Consider the following 18,947-nt stretch of genomic DNA (forward strand, 5'->3'; position numbering starts at 1 on the left):
CTAAAGATTATGTGTTTATATATGTGTGTTTGTATTTACTTTGGAGCATTTAATTTTCAGCTTTATAAAGTTAACTGTTATTACAGTTGCTGGGAATATAAGAATGCATATCTGTACCTGTAAATATGATACAAAAATTATTAGTGGTTTTTAAAAAGTTGGCTTTTCTCAGTAGGAAATAACTTTGAACACATTTTCATGTGGCACTTGTATTTATTCATCTCGACGAGTAGTCACTGAAGAGCAATTTTCAAAATTGTGTTGCTTCCAGTAGTACTCTGGGCTCTGGCATTTTTTTCTGACCTTGTTTTGTGTGTGTGGGTGGGGGCGAGGGTTGGGTGGAAGGCTGTAATAAATGCCTTTAGACTGCCTCACAGAGTAAGATTGCAGATTGATCACGGATGGGCAGTTATCTTTGTTCATTTCATGACCGTGGAATGCACCTTTAACCTTAACAGCTTTCTTCTCAAATGCTGCCATGTGACTATCATTACTGGCCGAGAAAAACAGCACACATTATAGATCTTTTTGATTGGGGTTCCTGGTATTTGCTTGGTAAAGAGGAATAGCAAACATCCTATGTCAAAAGAGGCAGCAGAAAAATGACAGGTCTCCCCATGCAAAATATCTGTAGAGATACTTCAACAAATGGAGAATTATGTGAATAGGCTGAAGCTAAAGAATTGACTTAATATCCTTTAAGGAATTTATTAAATACCTCAGTCCTTACCATATGCCAGGTCTTCTAACAGTATCCTGAGATGACTTTTTAACAGGTCAGCCCTAACCTTAAATTGAAGAATTTTATTTTAACTTAACTTCCTTATACATTAAGTAGGGGAGAAAATTGCATAGGATACATTGTAAGAATGTGATAACTGAACTGAATAGAGGAGACAGACTCTGTACTTGAATTTCTTTGGAGTCTCTTTTTGCAGACTCTTAAAATATCAGATGTGAAGAGAGTTTAGCAGTCCATCACCCTCGTTTCACACTTGAGAATAGGAAGCCCCCAGGGTTCTTAGTGGGTTCTTAGTAGGATTAATTGTGAACTGGGATAATGTTGAGGTAGCTTTAAACAGTGGATGAGGTCTGGACAGAATATAAGTGGTTCTAAGAGAGAAGAGAGAGTAACAAGAGTAGAGATTTTGTGGTTGCATGCTACCTGGAGAATCGTGAACCTGGTTGGAAGGTGGAGTTGTGTGGGCAGAGTAGGAAATAAATATATATAGGGTGGGCAAATATAGAGAATCTGTTTGACCTAAGAAACATTTTTGAGGTACAGAATATATTATATAACCTGTATGTATAGTGTTCCATTGTATGCATATGCCATTATTTGGTGGTCTATGCCTTTTTTTTTTTTTTTTGGCTTTTGTTATTAACACTATGAAATTTTGTGAGGAATCTGCACAAGCACCTACATGATTCTGTTGGGATAGTTTCTGCACCATACCTGGAGAAACAGAAGCATGAGTAGTGAGCATTGTGAATCTCTTCCTCACTCACTGCCAAGTCACTTGCTCCACAGCTCTGAGGGCTTCTCTGGCCTCTGCTTGAAAAGTCTCTGGTTTGTGCATGAGCAGTGGGTTTGGAAGCGATATTCCAGAAATGAATTACATAGTCTGCATGTGTAGGAGAGGGTGAACAGAAGCCAGATCATAGAGTGAAAGTAGGCAGGATAATAAGTTGGTTCCCAATTTTTTTAGAATGTAGAAGTGATTTGATTTAACTCCTGAATTTGGGTCCTGCTGCTGGTGGTGGTGGGAAAGGAACGGAAAGGAAAGGGTCAGAGGTAACAGACTTACCAAAAGAAGAATTCATTCAATAATGATTTAAAAATAGTCAGCAATTTATATTTTTCACTGACTCAGATTCAGGTCTGTCTAATTCTGACCTTATCTATTACACTCATCCTGTTACTCCAAGTGAATGTATTTTTACTGACTGGGAGAGGAAATCCTGGGACAACTAACTGAAGGATATAGTGTAATAAAAAATGTTGCTGGGTTATGGTATTTTGGGTTCTGGTCTATTCAGGATGTTTAGATATTGTACAAGTCTGAGTCAGAACTTAACTTTTCAAGGTTCCTTTTTAGACTTCGGTTTCTCTGCTAGACCATGAAACTGAAAATGACTTCTGAAAATAGGAGGTGCCTAGCCCTCACCATCTCTGCTGTGGCCCACCTGTGTGCCTCCCGTGAAGGGGAAACCCCACCTGTGTGCCATTGCACAACTTGAGGAGGTGGGAATGTCACAATCAGTGACCCACATCAGGAAGTCATAGAGGTGTGTTTTCTATAATGGGATTGTCATTGATCAAATATCCATTATCCTTTTCCCATTTTTTCATTAGATTATTTCACAGATATGAGATTGCCCTGTGGTTGCTCTGTGTTGTATGAACTTTTTTTTTAAAACCCTGACAACGCATCGCAAAAGAGATTCTGACGGAGTCTTTTCATTACCATAATCACTGTGAACACTTTGGTGTATGTTCTGTGTTTTTCTCTATGTGAAAAATAAGCATAACCCTTGTTTTACACAAATAGGATCATAGCATAAACCTTCTATTTGTAATTCTATTTCCCTATATTGTTATTTCCCTCTAATCTGTGTTGTGAATATCATCCTTTGTTAGCAGATTGATTTCTACAGCATTAAAATTGGCTGCATAGTCTTCCATTGTGTGGATGAAATTGCTTCCAGCTTTTCACTATTTTATACTGTGGTATATATCTTTGCATTTCACACTGAGGTATTTTAAGTCACGTCACACAATTAGCCAGTGTGGTTCTCTGTTAATAATTTTACTGGCAGTAACACACTTAGGTGCTCAAGGTTAAGTGTTTTGCAGTTCATTGCCATCGGTATTTTCCTGGTACATATATGCTGCTGAAGAGGGTAGGGTAGGTTTGGAGTTGTGAAGGAAGTGTTATGGTTAGCATAAAACATTCTTAGTTCTTGGGAGATAGAGAATAAAACTTTTTAGAAACTTGTATATCTATATGAAATGCAAAAAATTTACATTAATTTGTTGGGACCATTCACTTTATAATTCTATTTAAATTACATGTATACAATCTAAGACATAGATATAGAAAGATTATGCCTCTGGGGTGCACATTGGACAAATAAGTTGAATATTGTGCTTTTGTTATAGGACAGGGAGAGGGGCAGCCCAAACCCCGCAAACCTGCCTATTCTAAATTGGTTCTGCCATCCGCCGCATCAACACAAAACATAGGAGACTTTAATGAGAAGGAACTTTAATAAAACTAGGAAACAATACAGGTAAGTCAGAGTCTAGTTTCTAAATCAAGCACCCAAATTTACCCATCCCCTCGTGGGTAAAAGTCCATCCAAATGGGATTGGCCCAGAGCAAGGCCCCAAGGCCTGCCACAAGTCTAAAGCATCTTCCAGTGGGGACCCACAGAAAAGGGTCACAAACAACCGGACAAGCCCAGAAGGAAAAGAGCAAAATCAACATCAAGATAAAAGCTGCCATGGTCACCTCCCCAGGGGTCTCACCCACATCTGTGTCACCCAGTCCACGACCATAAGTCAATCGCAGTTTCTTCATGTGTCTCTAGGCTCCATGCGCCTCCTCCAGGTCTCCTGGCTCCATCCTGCTTCCTTCCTCAGTCTCTTCTGCAGCTTCTCCTCTTCCTGCTCAGCTCTACCCTCCCTTGGGAGGGGCAGGGAACCTCCCCCTTTCCTGGGGACCACCCTGCCGATCCGACGACCTGGAAACCCAAAGTTACTCTCAGAGATGGCCGGTTGCTGCAAGCTGGCGGAGAGTCAAAATGGGGGGGCCCCCCAAAGCCCACGTGTCTGCCTTTTGTATCCACCTGGCTGCTTAACCCCACCCTCAGGTCCCAGCCACCTTCCCTTTGGTGGTGATGGGATTTGGAGTTCCCAGTGTCTTTGGCTTTGACCTGGGGTGGGGGTGGAGTCCACAAAGCCTGTATGGAAATTTGCTTTGGGACATCCTTTTCCCCCTAACACTTTCTCTAGTCTCCTTTCAGGGACTTCAGAGGATTGTGCTACTGTCTCTGAAAATGTGACTTAGGAACCAGTTCCTTCTTATTTTTCAATTTGTCACTATCATTGTTATAACCATGAAATACCAAAATAAAAAGATAGGCACATTGATTTGTACTATGTAAATAGTAGCCATCCAACTTCATAGATTTCTTACAGATAGAAAAAATTGAAGTAAAACACATCACCATTTTAACTGTGAATGTTTCTGGGCGATGTGATTATGAATAGTTGAAACTTTCTTCCTGCTTTTCTGTACTTGGAGATTCCTGGAGTGTATATGTATTGTATGTTTTAGTACATGGGGCTGTGGGAATAAAAATATGGGGCAAATATTTTTAGAAGGTTTTGGATGAGGGAGGGTGGGGTGGAGAGAACCCACAGAGATAAGGGTGAGTAGTGACTTTTCCAGCGAGAATGAGGCCTGCCAACTCTGAGGAACTTTCTGACCCCACCCTGTACTTTTCCTAGCCAGAGTTTTTGAAGTCCTTTGTGCTAGTTCTGGACTAGCATAGTTAGCACAGCTAAGTAAGGATGTAACAGATTTCTATTACTAGTTTATCTTTGCTGAGACCAATTTGATTGACAGAGAGTTCTTTAACCTAGAAAGTGATTTATTTTGGCAGTGGGAAGAGGATTTTTTGGAGCAGTTGTCATGTTAAAAAAAAAATAAAATAAAATAAGGCTGGGGACCTGGCTTTCTCCGCCTCCCTTTTAAAAAAACTGTTTGGGTTGGGCCTAGGGAGCATGCCTAATCTAGGGATTACTCAGCAAGCGTGACCCGAGGGCTGATTTTGTAAATGTTACCAAATCTATGACTTAACCACAGATGTTCTTCCATCACTTTGTCCCACAGTCAGGGTTGAATGGTGGAAACTCGTTCTGTGAAACTTGAATGAACCTACCCTTTAGGTCTTTGTTTATGTTGTACAGTGGCTTGAAAGTATTTCATCACAGAATTTAAACAGCCACATGGTGCAAAGTAAATTGAATTGATACGAGCTTTTCAAAATTAACTTTTGTCACTATAAAAATTACAGATGCTCATTGTAGGGTGTTTTTAAAAATACAATCACTACAAAGAAGAAAATGTAACTCATAGGTTAACTTATTGGTTCTATGTCATTTCAGTCTTTCAAACAAGTACACACATATATAAATATATATATATACACACACACATATATATTCTGACAGTGTACATTTCACTAAACATTGTGTGTTGAGCATTTCCTCATTTTATTTTCGTTTTACTTTTTTGTATATTGCCAAAGTGACTTCCTGAAGCTAGTAAGTGGTATTATTTATGGTTGGCATGGTTTTATTTTTCAGTGATTGCCCTAAGTATTAGACTGCTAATAAACCCTTGAGGTATATTTGTTAATTGTGATATCTTAGTTGCCATACCCAAACTGATGGATCATTAAAATTAAAGTCAACCTGGTAGTTTAGTATTGATTTGACAAAACCTATTTATTAATTGCATTTTTTAAATGACCAATTAATTGATTTGATGGTCTGTGTGTGGTGTGGTCACCATTGACAATTGCATTATTTGCTACTAACACCCTTCATTTGTCTTTGAAAAAGTAGTAATAGCTTTTTGGAGTATTTTCCAGTTTATCTGAGACAAATTTAATAACTTTTTTTTTTCCTTAAAACAAAGTGATGTCTGAAAGAATAGCTAGAAAAATGAAATGGAATTGTTTTTGTTTTTCACCAGGGGAAGAACTCTAGGGAATGATTGTGAACAACACTAGCTTTTTTGACCTGGAAGTGTAGGCAGTTAGGTCCTGCAAACATGGCTCTTACAGTGGTTTACCATTCCTGTGCTGGAAAGTTCTCTCTGAAACTGTCAGAGGTTCTCTTACCAAGGCTGGCTTCCTGTGTGAGTACCTATTGTGGAGCCCTTCTTTGAATGGGAGGTTTGTGAGAAGTGGTTTCCCACCAGCACACAATGCTGCCTTTTGGCAATGTAAATACACATTCCATTCGGGGTCAGGGGAACTGTGACAGGCCAGAATGCCCTAGCAGAGAAAGATATTTTGGAGTTCCATTTATTTATGATGCCAGTGGAAAATTAATATGCCTGTTACATCTATTTTAAAATCTATTTTTAAAAATAAAAGTCTCTTCTCTGACAGTGTTTGCTGAATACAAATCAATAATCTGGCTTATTTTGATTTTGCTAATTCATTGCTGTAGGACATGAATTCCACTCTCTAATTGGTCTGTCTGTATTTGAAACTTCGGGTTCTAGTTTTAGAATCCTATTTATCCTTCAGAAAGCTCCTTTTGAGTTTTTTGACAAAAAAAGAAAATAAGCTGTGGGGAAAAATAAATTAGTGACCCTAGAAAATACTTAAAGCAAACCATCTCCAGGCTTCTAATGGGCTCATTGAGCAGTTAATGAAGGTCTAGAGATCAGAAGAGATAAGATTCTTACTTGAGAATAGCAACCCAAAATTATTTGTCTTTATTTCGCTGGTGTGGATCATTTGCTTTGAGTCTGGTTATAGGAGAGACTGAGCTGATTCCCATCTAATGGGTTTGGATTTACTGAAGTCAGGTCACACTGTCCCTGACCTGGTTTATAGTCACGCCAGGGGAGCACCTGGCCCTCCACATCCGTGTTCTTATCCCTCCTGACTGCTTTTCTTACTTCCCTCAAGATTTTATCAAATGAATTTGTTTCACCAAAGTGCTTTAGAGAATGTAACATAAAGTCCTGGAGAGAGAAATTTCTGCTAGTCTCTGGATTCCTCTTCCTTTGGACTGGTATGTTCTTTGTTCAGGTGAATTGTGGATGTACAGAGTATAAAATAAGGACAGCGATTTTTGTCTACTAGAAAGTGAATTTAAAATTTTCTTGTATTTTTATATATAAACTAGTTGGTGTAGAGCAGTGGTGTGGAGGACCCTTGGACATTTCTCAGCCTTTTGTGGGGTTCATGGGGCCATAATGTTAGGGGGAAAAGGATGTCCTAAAGCTAATTCCATAGAGGCTTTGTGGACTCCACCCCCACCCCAGGCCAAAGCCAAAAGACACTGGGAACTACAAATCCCATCACCACCAAAGGGAAGGTTGCGGGGACCTGAGGGTGGGGTTAAGCAGCCAGGTTTGGTATAAAACCAGACACGTGGGTTTTGGGGGATTCCCCTTTTTGGCTCCCCGCCAGCTGGCAGTGCAGCCAGCTCTGAGAGTGCCTTTGGGTTACCGGGTCGGCAGATTGGGTAGGACACATTAAATACTTTATTTCCCTATTTTCTCCCTGATTTGTACATTTCCTCAATTCCTTTTCCCTTGTAAATAAACCTTTTATTAACCTTTTGTGTGTGCCTGTAGTGGAGTATTAGTCCCTTTTTAAGTGCACGGGTGAGGACCCACAGCCAGGCAACCCGTTTTATATCGGGGCTGCTCCGTAACAATAACAATTAATAACCCTAAAATATTTGCCTTTTTCAGTCTTGTGCTTCTGAGTTCTTCAGAAACTGTAACTTAAAAATATTTTCTGTGTCTTTCTTAGTTTCACATAAGGTGAAAAATGAACATTGAATTGGAGAACCATGACTTTTCTATCAGAGTTGAAATTCAAAATGATTTTTCTGAAAAGATTTTAAAGTCTGTTAGTGGACTCCTTACATTTAGAATTTCAGCACAAGTGCCTATACAGAGCAGAACCTAAATACTCAATTATTTAGGTCAATGAGTACAGCCCTTTTACATTTTCTGAACAAATTATATGAGTAATTAATAATGCCATTTTTATTTGCGGGTAGTGTTTAGAATATAGACAAGTACCATGCTTCCAAACATTAGATAGATCTATTTGCATATAAACCATTTATATACCAATTATTTTCATCTATTAATGTAAATCTTTTCAAAAGGATTTGATGTTGACCAGCATGCCGGGGATGAGAGGATTCACCAGAGACAGGGTGGGGAGCAGAACAGGCAGACGTACTGAAATACAGTGCTGAGGGGAGCAGAGGGTGAGACAGGAGAGGTCTGCTGTGCCATGTGGGTTGCTCCCTGGATGGATCAATCTCAGGCTTCAGCAGTCTTAAGTCTTAACTCCTAGGCCATCAGGGAGACCCTGTTCAATGTAAATCTTATTGCTCTGTGGTTTGTGACTTTTTTTTCCTTGAAAAAAAGAATTTTTTTTAAAGAATTCAACATTTTTGTGTTTTCAAAAATGTTAGTCTGAATTAATAATCTGATTACATACGTATCTCAAATAAAAATTTTATTGTAATGGGCTAATCTGAAATGTTTCGTTACATGATGTGTCTTTGCACCTGCTAATTTTGTTTCTTTGTGTCATTTCATGTGAATTTTCTGTTTCAGTATTTGCTTATGTTCAGTCATATTAAGTGTGAAATAGCTGCTTATGAAAATGCTGTCAATTGTGATGATTCCTCAAGAAATAGCTTGTTTTTAAAAAACATGCTTAAATGGATTTTTATTGTGTCATGTACTAGTCTTATTGATTCTCCCCTATCCCCTCCCCCCCCCCACCCATTGGTGTTGGGAATAAAAAATCATATTTTGGAAAAAAAAAAAAATTTGAGCCAACATGTAAGGTTACAAATGCAATGTCAGAAATCTTTGAAATACGTATTTAAGTTAGATAAAACATCAGTAAAGCTGAACAGTATAGATTGAACATCTATTTAATTAAAACTGTTTATAACATACAGGATTGAGTCCTATACATGCTGATTAAAGAGGCAATTTTAGTATTAGAAATGAAGATTGAGTTGGGGAGGGTTGTGTTTTAGAGACAAATTCATCTTCTGGAACACTTAAGACTAGAAAGGAGGCCACAGCTGGGAAACCAAATTTAGACATTGGGGCTTATCTTGGATGAAAGGTTTCACAGACTGGTGGAGGTCTGTTGACGTTGGCTTCCTCAGAAGTGTATGTGAACTCAGTTTTAGTTATCGAGTATAATGTTTCATTCTAATGTCGTTTAACCTCGTGCTTCTACTTCTAGAATTCTAGTACAGTGCCTGACTGGCACATCGTGGCTGCTATTTTGTCAATATTTTTTGAAAACAGTAAGATTTTTATCTAGGTTCAGGTGCTTTTGTTTGATGCTATTTTGTAAGGAACTTTCAGCTAAGTTCTTCTTTTCAACTAAGTCCTCCTTTTTCTTTTTCTTCTTTTTTTTTTAAAGATTTATTTATGCATGCAAGAACTGGGGTGTAGGCCAGAGGTGCAGGGGGTGAGAGGATTCACCAGAGAGAGTGGGGAACAGAACAGGCAGATGTACTGAAATACACTGCTGAGGGGAGCAGCAGGCAAGTCAGGAGAGGTCTGCAGTGCCATGTGGGTAGCTCACTGGCTGGGGATCCAACTCTTGCTGCAATGGCTGTGGATATCTTCATAGGTTGCGTCTTAACCCCTTGCGCCACCAGGGAGGCCTAGTCCTTTTTCTTAAAGGAATACATTTCCAACCCACTTTATACTTCTTTTATAAGTCATTAAAAAATAATAGAATCTTAAAACCCTTTGTACCAAAGACCTGTTCTCTTGCCAGTCTTCTCACCAGTAACTTGCTAAGCTACCATCCTTTGTGCAGTAATTTTGCTTTTGTGTTTAATCTTGGCACATCTCATTAAAAAACACTATGGTACACATCACTTGAATAGTTTAGAATTTGGATTCTGTTGGATTTTTTTCCTCTCTCGTTTTTAGCCATGTAGATTATATGATAATACAAGGGATTTGTTTAGCTTTCTTTCTGCTACTTTAAAACATGCTTTAGAAATCATTAAATCATTAAAGACATCAAAAACTCACAGTTGTCAGCCTTTGTGTAGGTGAATTGGGAACTGACTGGGAGGGAAATGTACTTTCTTTGGGCGTTTGAAAGTTGTCTTATCTTTTATTTATTGATGTTAAGAACTCACTATCCTATGAATTTATCATCAGTTCTTCCATTTCTCTGTTTCATGGCCAGATTCTTAGATGCTACAGTCATCTCCGTATAGAGCATTGACTTTTTACCATGGCTTTCTGAGTGTATGGGCAAATTATTTACCGTTTCTCAGCCTTAGTTGCTACATCTGTAAAAGGGGAACACCATCTACTTCAAATGAATGTTGTGAGGTTAGATAAGAATTAGTGTGCAACAGTTTCACACAGTACCTTTGCCCTTGCTCCATCGGGCTGTAATAACAACTTTGAAGTACTTCCTGCAAACGTTTCCCAGAAAGCATCCAGTTGCTGGGTGCTTTTGTAGTATGTATGACCCTTCCCTCTGCCCCCACCCCAGCCCCAATAAAGGATGTTATATGTAACAGACAGCCAAGTTGTTGCACAAATGGGAATTTAATTCATAACAGCTCTCTAAAACCAGAGTAATAACAGTTTAGATCTTTTAAAAGGGAGTCTCAAAGTCACATTAAAGCATATAGCTTATGTAGGACACTTTGAACCCAGTCCTGACACCCGTCAGAGTGATTGGGGGTTCTAGGCAGGCAGTAATACCCCAGTTTTGGATAAGGACTGAGCTGCTGGTTCTGGGAAGCAGGGCATGTCTTATAACTTCCCATCTTATCTCTTTCCACCTCCCCATGCAGGTAGGGGGTAGATTGATGGGAAGGTGGGAAATCATGGATCTAGAGAGGCCTTTAGAAGTGACCTTTCTGTCAGGGAGCTACCCACATGGCACGACAGACCTCTCCTGTCTCGCCCACTGCTCCCCTCAGCAGTGTATTTCAGTCAGTCTGCCAGTTCTGCTCCCTGCTGTCTTTGAATCCTCTCACCCTCAGCACTTCTGGCCTGTACCCCAGCTCTTGTATGCATAAATAAATAAATCTTAAAAAAAAAAGTGACCCTTCAGTGCTAGACTTTCCCCTCAATGTCCTATAAAAAAAATAAAAAGAAACAATTACACAACTCCAGATTTCACTGAAAATACATATCTTCAGTTATTCTCATGCTTGGATAAAAATACGTGGCGAAGATAATTTGGATATGTATGAAAAGAAAGGGTTCATATATTTGAGATGTTTCCTTATACACGCTGGCTTATCATCCTTGGAAGGTCCTTTAAAGATGACAGATTTATTATGCAATAGTTGTACCTGGACTTTAGTTGTTCTAATAAAAATAAAAATGTCTCATTTTGTCTGCAGAGTTTTTTAAACACCATTTGAAAACAATGAGCAAAGCAAACTAACCTTTGGTTGGTAAACTTGTTTTGTAGTTGTACCCCTTTGCCTTGTAGTTAATATTTGGTAGGCTGACTTGGGTGTGGGTCTTGAGGTCCAGAAATTGTGTGTATACAGTGATAGTTTTTTTCCTTTAGTTTTTATGTTTTCTTAACTTTGGGGGTATATTGGGGAACTGTGGAAACAACTTCAGTGCATTCATGGGGAATTGTAAAATCAGGTTCAGATTACATACAACCCTTAGATGTGTACATTTTTCTCCCCTCAGAAAATACTGCTATCCTGATATGGTAATTTTCAGTTCAGACATGACTGTACTTTGCCATTTAAGCAAAGTCAAATTAAAAGCATTTAGGGATCCTTGAAGGCAGGGCTTGTATCCCTTCATGCTCTCTAAGCCCCATGGACAGTTTTTTTTTGTCCGCTTCTTTGTTCCTGGGACTTTTTCTCATTACTCATTTAAATCTGGAGTAGCGGTGTTGGTGTATTTGATCTTAAGAAACTCAATTTCACAGGATTTCTCTTTGAATTTAAATGTTTGCACCTAATGTCCTACGTTTATAATTGAATACAGAAAGCAAGAATGTTTTTAAGGTTAAGAACTTTTTGAGACAGCTGTGATTTAAGTTCACTAATGGACCCATATCAGACAACAAGACAAATTCCAGACTATTTGTGCCTCAACCAACCAGCTGGGTGCATACCTCCAGGTACTGCTCATGTCTCAAGAGGTTTTTCTGCATGAACAGTTACCACCTCTCCTCCTTTCATTCAAGTGGCAAGCCATGGCAAGAGTTTTTCTTCCACAGCTGTATAGAACTCAGCTGTAAAGTTAAGATTTCTTTGGCATAAAAACACAGTGATTATCATCACTGTTTCCTTGATACATTCCTTTTTCAGCATTTTACTTAGATCCTTCCTACTTCTTAAGCAAAATATTCAGGATATATTCATATAAGTGAGAGAAACTAACAGGTTTTTAGAGTATGGTCAACCTCTCTTTTAGCTTTAGTTTCATCTATAGTCAGTAAGCACTTTAGGCAATTGGTGTTTGAAACATTGTCTGGTAAGATCAGAAAGGCTCTTTAAAAGGTAATCTATAATTTGTCATTTTATAAAAGAAATTAGTCACTCAATTTCAGAGCTAATTATTGGCAAACCCTGGATTAGAATACAGAATTTCTAGTACTCCAGTTCTTGGGTCTCTGTACTGTAGTGCTTTTTTTTTTTTTTTTAAAAAAAAAACCATAACATACTAGTCTCTGGAACTGTTTTTAGTGGTGGGGTTGTGAAACGTTCTGATCAAAATGTTTAGTTCCTCTCCATATCCCCCCAACCTTTCATAATTTGACTTGAGTTTAAAAAAATGCAGTGTTTGGCTATACCAGGCTCCCTTCTTCATGGTTTCCCAGAGTGCAAGGGAGAGATGTGCAATGCAAGGATAAATGCTAACCACCCCAGCCTTCTCGTGTCTAATGACAGCACCCCTCATCAGGTTCATAGATGACCTGGTAATTCTCCATCATTAGGTCAGAACCTGTGCTTCGACCAGTGTCAGAGCACTGGGAAGAGGAAGCAAAGGCCCTCGCTCACAGTAGCAAAGAAGTGCTGACTGCTGAGCAGCTGTTTCTCAGTTTCAGAGGTAAAGAAGATTGCACAGTTTCTATTTTGTTTTAATCCTTTTTTTTCTTTCTTTGCTCTAGGTGTTTCTGTAGTTATTATTAGAAAGCTGTCGTTTTTCTCAGAAGGCTAGAAATGACAACCATTTTCAAAGTTTCTTGGTGTTAAAGTATCAATCAAGGGGTTTACCTTTCAAAACCAGCATAAAGCCAGAAGGAAAGAGGTTTTTATGATGCAGAAAACAAAATAGTTGTACAACATCTACCTGTTGTAGGAATCTGTACAACTAAGTTTTTTTCTTCTCTCTCTCCATACCCTTCACCCCTTTGTCTTTCTGGATCTTTTTAGTAAAGCTTGGACAGGAAGATCACACTTCATCCTTGTGACTGATGGTGCAGTGTAGCATTGCAAGTTGGTGATGGCCTTCTGACAGAGTGTCATTAGGTGATTTCATCATTGTGCGAATGTCAAAGAGTTACTTATACCAGCCTCAGTGGTACAGCCTTGGCACACCGTGGCTTTGTAGAGGGCTTACTGTCACACGGCTATATGTAGGGAAAACCACCTGTTATGAGGGGAGGTTCATGAAAGCAGCTTTTGCGTATTTCTTTTTTACTACAGACCTGGCACAAACAAGTGCAAATCCATTGCACAAATGTGTGTCATAATAAATTTAGTTTTGTTAGGCTTAGGTTGTATATTGGGAGCTATTTCAAAAAGTAATCACTCATAAAACACTAGCTCTCTGATAGTTGTATTGCTTTAAAGGGGAATATAGGAATTTCTTAGTAAACTCTCAGATTTCTCTGTCCCCAGTATTACACAGAAAAACAAAACCTTTGTTTTCTGTGATTCAATACATTTATTTGTCAGATTGTCATTTTGACTACTGAATGGATTTTTCTTGCCTTATTCAACCAGGAAAAAAGCTTCTTTTCCTTATTATTATATAAATATAAATGTCTAAAATATTTCTTTGATATATTTGTGACAGTTTTCTGAAACCAGGTCCACAGTAGATTCTTGCTATTAGAAGTCATTTGGTATTTTTAGTAGAGAGAGAAATTTTCTCAAATTTCTCCAAGTCTGAATCAAGCTAATGTTCTTACTAATGTGCCCATAACTATTTTTTCTCAGGATACTGAACAATCATGTAGCAAGTAAAATGTTTACATGCTGTTTGGATTGTGTGAAGGTGATTGGTTAATCCTTATTTTATTGGGAAATGTACAAACTTTATGGAGTACTTGCAATTACTGTTGACTTTTGTAAAGGCAGGAATAGACACGGTGCAGGTTTTCTGATCCAGCAGATCGGGTGAAGGAGGAGTCAAGAGTCCTCAGTGGTTTTATGCAGGTCTTTTATTGGGGTTCACCAGGCATATGGCAGGCAGGGGTGCTGGGGGGCCGGGAGGCTGGCAGTCCTCCCAGCCCCCAGCAAATCCTCACTCTATCTGGGCTCTCCGGCATTCTCTCGGCTTCTGCTTCTCTTGCTTCTCTCTTGGCTTCTCTTTTGGCTTCTCCTCTGCTTCCCCGTGACACCGCCCTTAAAAGCACAGTCTTAGCCCAGGTGAATCCCATCTACCTATGCCCATACCCTACTCCAGGTGCCCTCCATCAGGCATGCGTTCAGGACCGCAAGGATCCATCATCTATCCTGATGGCGGGAGGGCAGAAAAGCCTGACATTTTTCCTTACCCTACAACTTTGATGGTAGAATTCTTAAGATTGGTTATTATGCTTTATTCATTTATTTGCATAATTGCTTTATACAGCTCTGTCATTGGTATCCATCCTTTCACCATTCATCCAGAAACCTGTTTGGTTTCTGAAAGCACATTTTGAGTTGCAGAATGGAAACAAAAGTTAAAACTGATCAAGTGCGTTCTTCCCATTGGTTTCCCTCACTGCATCTACTTATGAAGTATTTCCCTGGGAGAGTGAGACAAAAGCCACCTTAGGGTATAGGTAAAATGAACATGGGAGCTGTGCCTCACCGCAGACTTAGCTTTCATTCTGGGAGTCTCCTTTTCTTCCAGCTGGGCAGCTCACTTGATGCTGATGCTTCAACTTTGTTCCTTTTGGTATTTTTCGTTTCTTTTTCTCTTGTCATCTGAAACTGATTTGTGTACTGTACTGCTAACTCACATCTTGAATTAATGTAAGGAAATTTGGGTCATCAGCCCTGGAGTGAGGACCAAGACATTTTGTTACTAATTGAAGGCCAGGTTCACAGACTTAAAACTCTAAGCAGTGATTAGGGCTTTGTTTTTTTTTTTCAAGTTAGAAATTCTTCCTAGTATCTAATTGCTTTCTCTGGCCTTTGGAAATGGATCTGCGGTTCTCCCCTGAGAACTGGGTTTTTCATGAACTTGGCCAGTATGTTATGTTTCTTAGTATAGGCTGGGGCTAAAATACCACGGAAAACCTTTTTAGACTTGAAGTGGGGGAAGCAAAATAAGAGGAAAAAGTAAATAAGCCAGTTGCCTAGAGTAATATAAAAACTGAAGAGCCTTTGTAATATTCTTTTAAAATAAGGTGTTCTTTAAAAGCTTTGGGGATATATTTGGATGGAATGAAATGTCTTACTAACAGTGAGGATCTGTTCATTTTGTGTTTTAGAGTGCCCAGCCCCCACCCCTGCCATTAGGGCTGGAGTTCTTTGATAATTCTGGGTCTTGCTAGCAGGTAAGGAGGGTAACAAAAGACTTGCTCTCTTGAGGGAGGAAAGTTAACCACAAGTGCTCACGTGGCATCCTTTCCCTGTCAATCAAAAGAATAGAATTGGCTGGGCATGAAGTACTTGCGGTTTTAGTGTTAGGATGTGTGGTTAGGGGGAGAGATTGTGAGAACCTGTGGTTGTTACCAAATTCTTTGAAATGGAAGTATGGGTAGGAACAAGATAAAAAAAAAAAATTGGAGCAAAACATTGGAGCTTTTTGTGAGAGAGAAAAAATGGAGGATTAGAAAAAGCATTGTAGTAGAGATTATTTCCCTTTTGTTGATTCTGATTAGTTTTGCAGTGCATTTATTCATTTGTAAGGGGGAGTGGCCTGATGAATAGATTGACTGCAAGAACTCTCTCTGTGTGTGGACGGCAGTGTGGATGTGGCTCAGCCATAAGTAAAATATATAAGTTCTGTGATAGACTTGGTCAGCTCAGATACACATTTGTGACAGGGGAGAGGGTGCACAGATCAGGAAAATGAATGTTTGTCGGGGTGGTTTCTCATGAGACCTTCTGACTGAAATGAAACAGTTACAGCTCAGTTATCCAGAGCTCACACATCTGGCCCCCTCAACTTCCCTCCATGCTGATAATCAATAAGTGGTCAAGAAAGAGGGTGCAGGACAGCTGGGGGGCTTTCAGAGACCACCATAGGGTCTATGTGTGTGCATAAACTGACCACCTGGCTTCCCAGCCCAAAGGACATGTGAGAGTGTAAATCTAGGATGTGACCCTTAGATCTGAGGGTCATGGTTCACAGGGCTGCTTAAATGAGGAGAAAAGCACAACATAAGAACCACCGCATCAAGACAAAACACTCTAGTGGATAAGACCATCAGTGGAAGGAACTTTAATACCATTAGTGTGCAATACAGAAAAGGGAGAGAATGAGGGAGGAATAGAGTTTCCAAATCAAGCACCCTGAGTTACCCATCCCCTCATGGATAAATGCCAAAACAGGGTTGGCCGAAAGCAGGGTCTTTGAGGCCCGAAAGCCTGCCATAAGTCTAACGCACCTTCTGGTGGGGACCCATAGAATGGCCTCAGAAACAGCCAAACAAGGGCCTCCCTGGTAGTGCAGGGGGTTGAGAGCAGCACTGTGAAGCTTTCCTCAGCCTCTGCAGCGCCGGTTTGATCCCCGGCCGGCCAGAGAGATACCCACATGGTGTGGCAGACCTCTCCTGTGTCTCCTGCTGCTCCCCGCAGCAGTGTTTTCGGTCTGTCTGCCTGTTCTGCTTCCCACTCTGTCTCTGATGAATCCTCTCACCCTCCTGCATCTTTGACCTGTACCCCAGTTCTGTGTACATAAATAAATAAATCTTAAAAAATAAAAATAAAAAAAAAAAAACAAACCAGACAAGTCTGGAAGGAAAAAAGCAAAGTCAAAATCAAGGTCAATACTGCTGCCTTTGTTAACCTCCCCACCAGTCTCTCACCCTCATCTGTTTCAACCAGTCCACGACCAAAACGCAGGTGCAGTTTCTTCACGTGTCTCTCTGCTCCATGTGCCTCCTCCAGGTCTCCTTCTTGCTCTCCATCCTGCTTCCTTCCTTCCCCAGGCTCCTCTCCAGCTTCTTGTCTTTCCTGCTCAGCTCCACCCTCCCTTGGGTGGGGCAGGGAACCTGGAACTTCCCCCTCTCCTTGGGACCACCCTGTTACAAAAGCAGGGATGAATTTCTTTGGATATGTCAGGTCAAAATTATTCAGTAACTCCTTGGTACATCACCTTAGCACCTTATGACTGAACACAGTAATGTAAACAGTGATCCTGCACCCCTAAGAAAAAATAGGAGCCAGCCTGCTCTGGAGGGAAGGAAGAAAATGTATAATTTCCATCCACTATCATTGCAAATAAAGGAAGTTTTGGTCCCTAAAGTTAACCATTTGGATGGTAATCCTTCCCACTCATGGCTTCATCTTTTAATTCCACTTAAATGTTTTGTCAGGGCCTCCCCAGTGGCACAGTGGGTTGAATGCACCTCTGTGAAGCTGTCCACAGCCTCTGTAGCATGGCTTCAATCCTGGCCAGCTGGCGAGGGTCCCACATGGCGCGACAGACCTCTCCTGTCTCTCCCGCTGCTCCCCTGAGCAGTGTCTTTGGTCCGTCTGCCTGTTCTGCTCCCCGCTCTGTCTCTGGTGAATCTTCTCACCCTCCTGTGCCTCTGGCCTATACCCCAGTTCTTGTATAAATAAAAAAATAAAGTTTCATCAGCTCTCTCAGGTGTGTAACTTTCCATAGTTCTCAGAGCTGTGGGGTTGAGGCACACCTGTTTAAGTTGAATATATGTGTAGTTTTGTCTGGGTTATCAGTCAAAACAGAGGAGATTCACTTTTTGAGGAGCTGTCACCACTGATTGATGTGTGAGGACCTTTCCCAAGTCTCCTGGCCTGACTTTACCTTCTTTAACTGTCACTGGAGAAGACTGTGGTTTCCCAATTTAAACCTGAATATTGACTGACTTCTTTCCCTTTCTTGTCACTGGGAAATAACCCAAAAGATACTGCTTTGTGTCCTAAGTTTTACATTTCACACCTGTGGTTTTCCTTCGTTTCTAATTCTCGTTTCTGACTTTTGTCTTTTCTATGGTCCTTGGCACTAAATTGTTTCTATTTCATGATAATTTTATGGGGCAGCTTGGCAGGCAGTTGCCTTGTTTAATAGTGGAGGCATTGTCTTGACTAGAGATAACTTCTTTCTTTTTCTGTATATCCCTGGTGTTCTAAGCAAATGAAAGTGTCCCATGTATGTGCATGAAGCCTGGAAATGGGTGTTGAAATAGTGTTGACTTCTTATGTCACCTTGTCTGTATGAATCTCTTACCTTGTCAGAATAACATCCTGGTCACTTCTCATGAAATGCTTAGGGAATAGAAAACAATCCCGAAGTGCTTAATTTTAGCAAACTGGCAGCCTTGGGAAAAGAGGATCAATAATTTTGGTTATGGAAAAGTGAGACTCTGTGATACGGGTTTACAGTGACTTTTCTTCACTTTCTTCACTTTTGCATTTTTCTCCATGATTGACAGAACGGTAGTTGAGTTGAAACATATGTTTATAGGTTCCCACTGTAAGCTAAGGAGTGATTATACATGTAGTTGATTTTCTTTTTTTTAAAAAAAAAAGATTTATTTATGCCTATAAGAGCTGGGGTGTAGGCTAGAGAGAGGTTCAGGGAGCGAGAGGATTCACCAGAGACAGAGTGGGGAGCAGAATAGGCGGATCCACTGAAATCCACTGCTGAGGGGAGCAGTAGGTGAGACAGGAGAGGTCTGCTGCGCCATGTGGGTTAGCTTCCTGGCCTGGCATTGAACTTGTGCTGCAATGGCTGCCATTAGCTTGATAGTGCTGAGACTTAACCTTGCGCCACCAG

The 18,947-nt window shown here is 40.2% G+C and overlaps 1 protein-coding gene across 4 annotated transcripts in view; it reads left to right on the forward strand.

Annotated features, from left to right (window-relative positions):
- The window catches only part of FNDC3B (fibronectin type III domain containing 3B), a 316,053-nt gene that overhangs the window by 46,047 nt on the left and 251,059 nt on the right, over positions 1-18,947 (forward strand). Inside the window, exon 1 of one of the 4 annotated variants that reach the window (XM_054700363.1) lies at positions 3,164-3,294. The exons of the other annotated variants lie outside the window; for them this stretch is intronic. The gene's annotated coding sequence lies outside the window, so the exon portion shown is untranslated. Of the gene's footprint in view, positions 1-3,163; positions 3,295-18,947 lie in introns of those variants that run through there. 4 annotated transcript variants of the gene reach the window in all.

The sequence above is a fragment of the Talpa occidentalis genome, unplaced genomic scaffold (genome assembly GCF_014898055.3).
Source record: "Talpa occidentalis isolate TD23 unplaced genomic scaffold, MPIMG_talOcc4v2.1 talOcc4.4, whole genome shotgun sequence".
Lineage (NCBI taxonomy): Eukaryota > Metazoa > Chordata > Mammalia > Eulipotyphla > Talpidae > Talpa > Talpa occidentalis.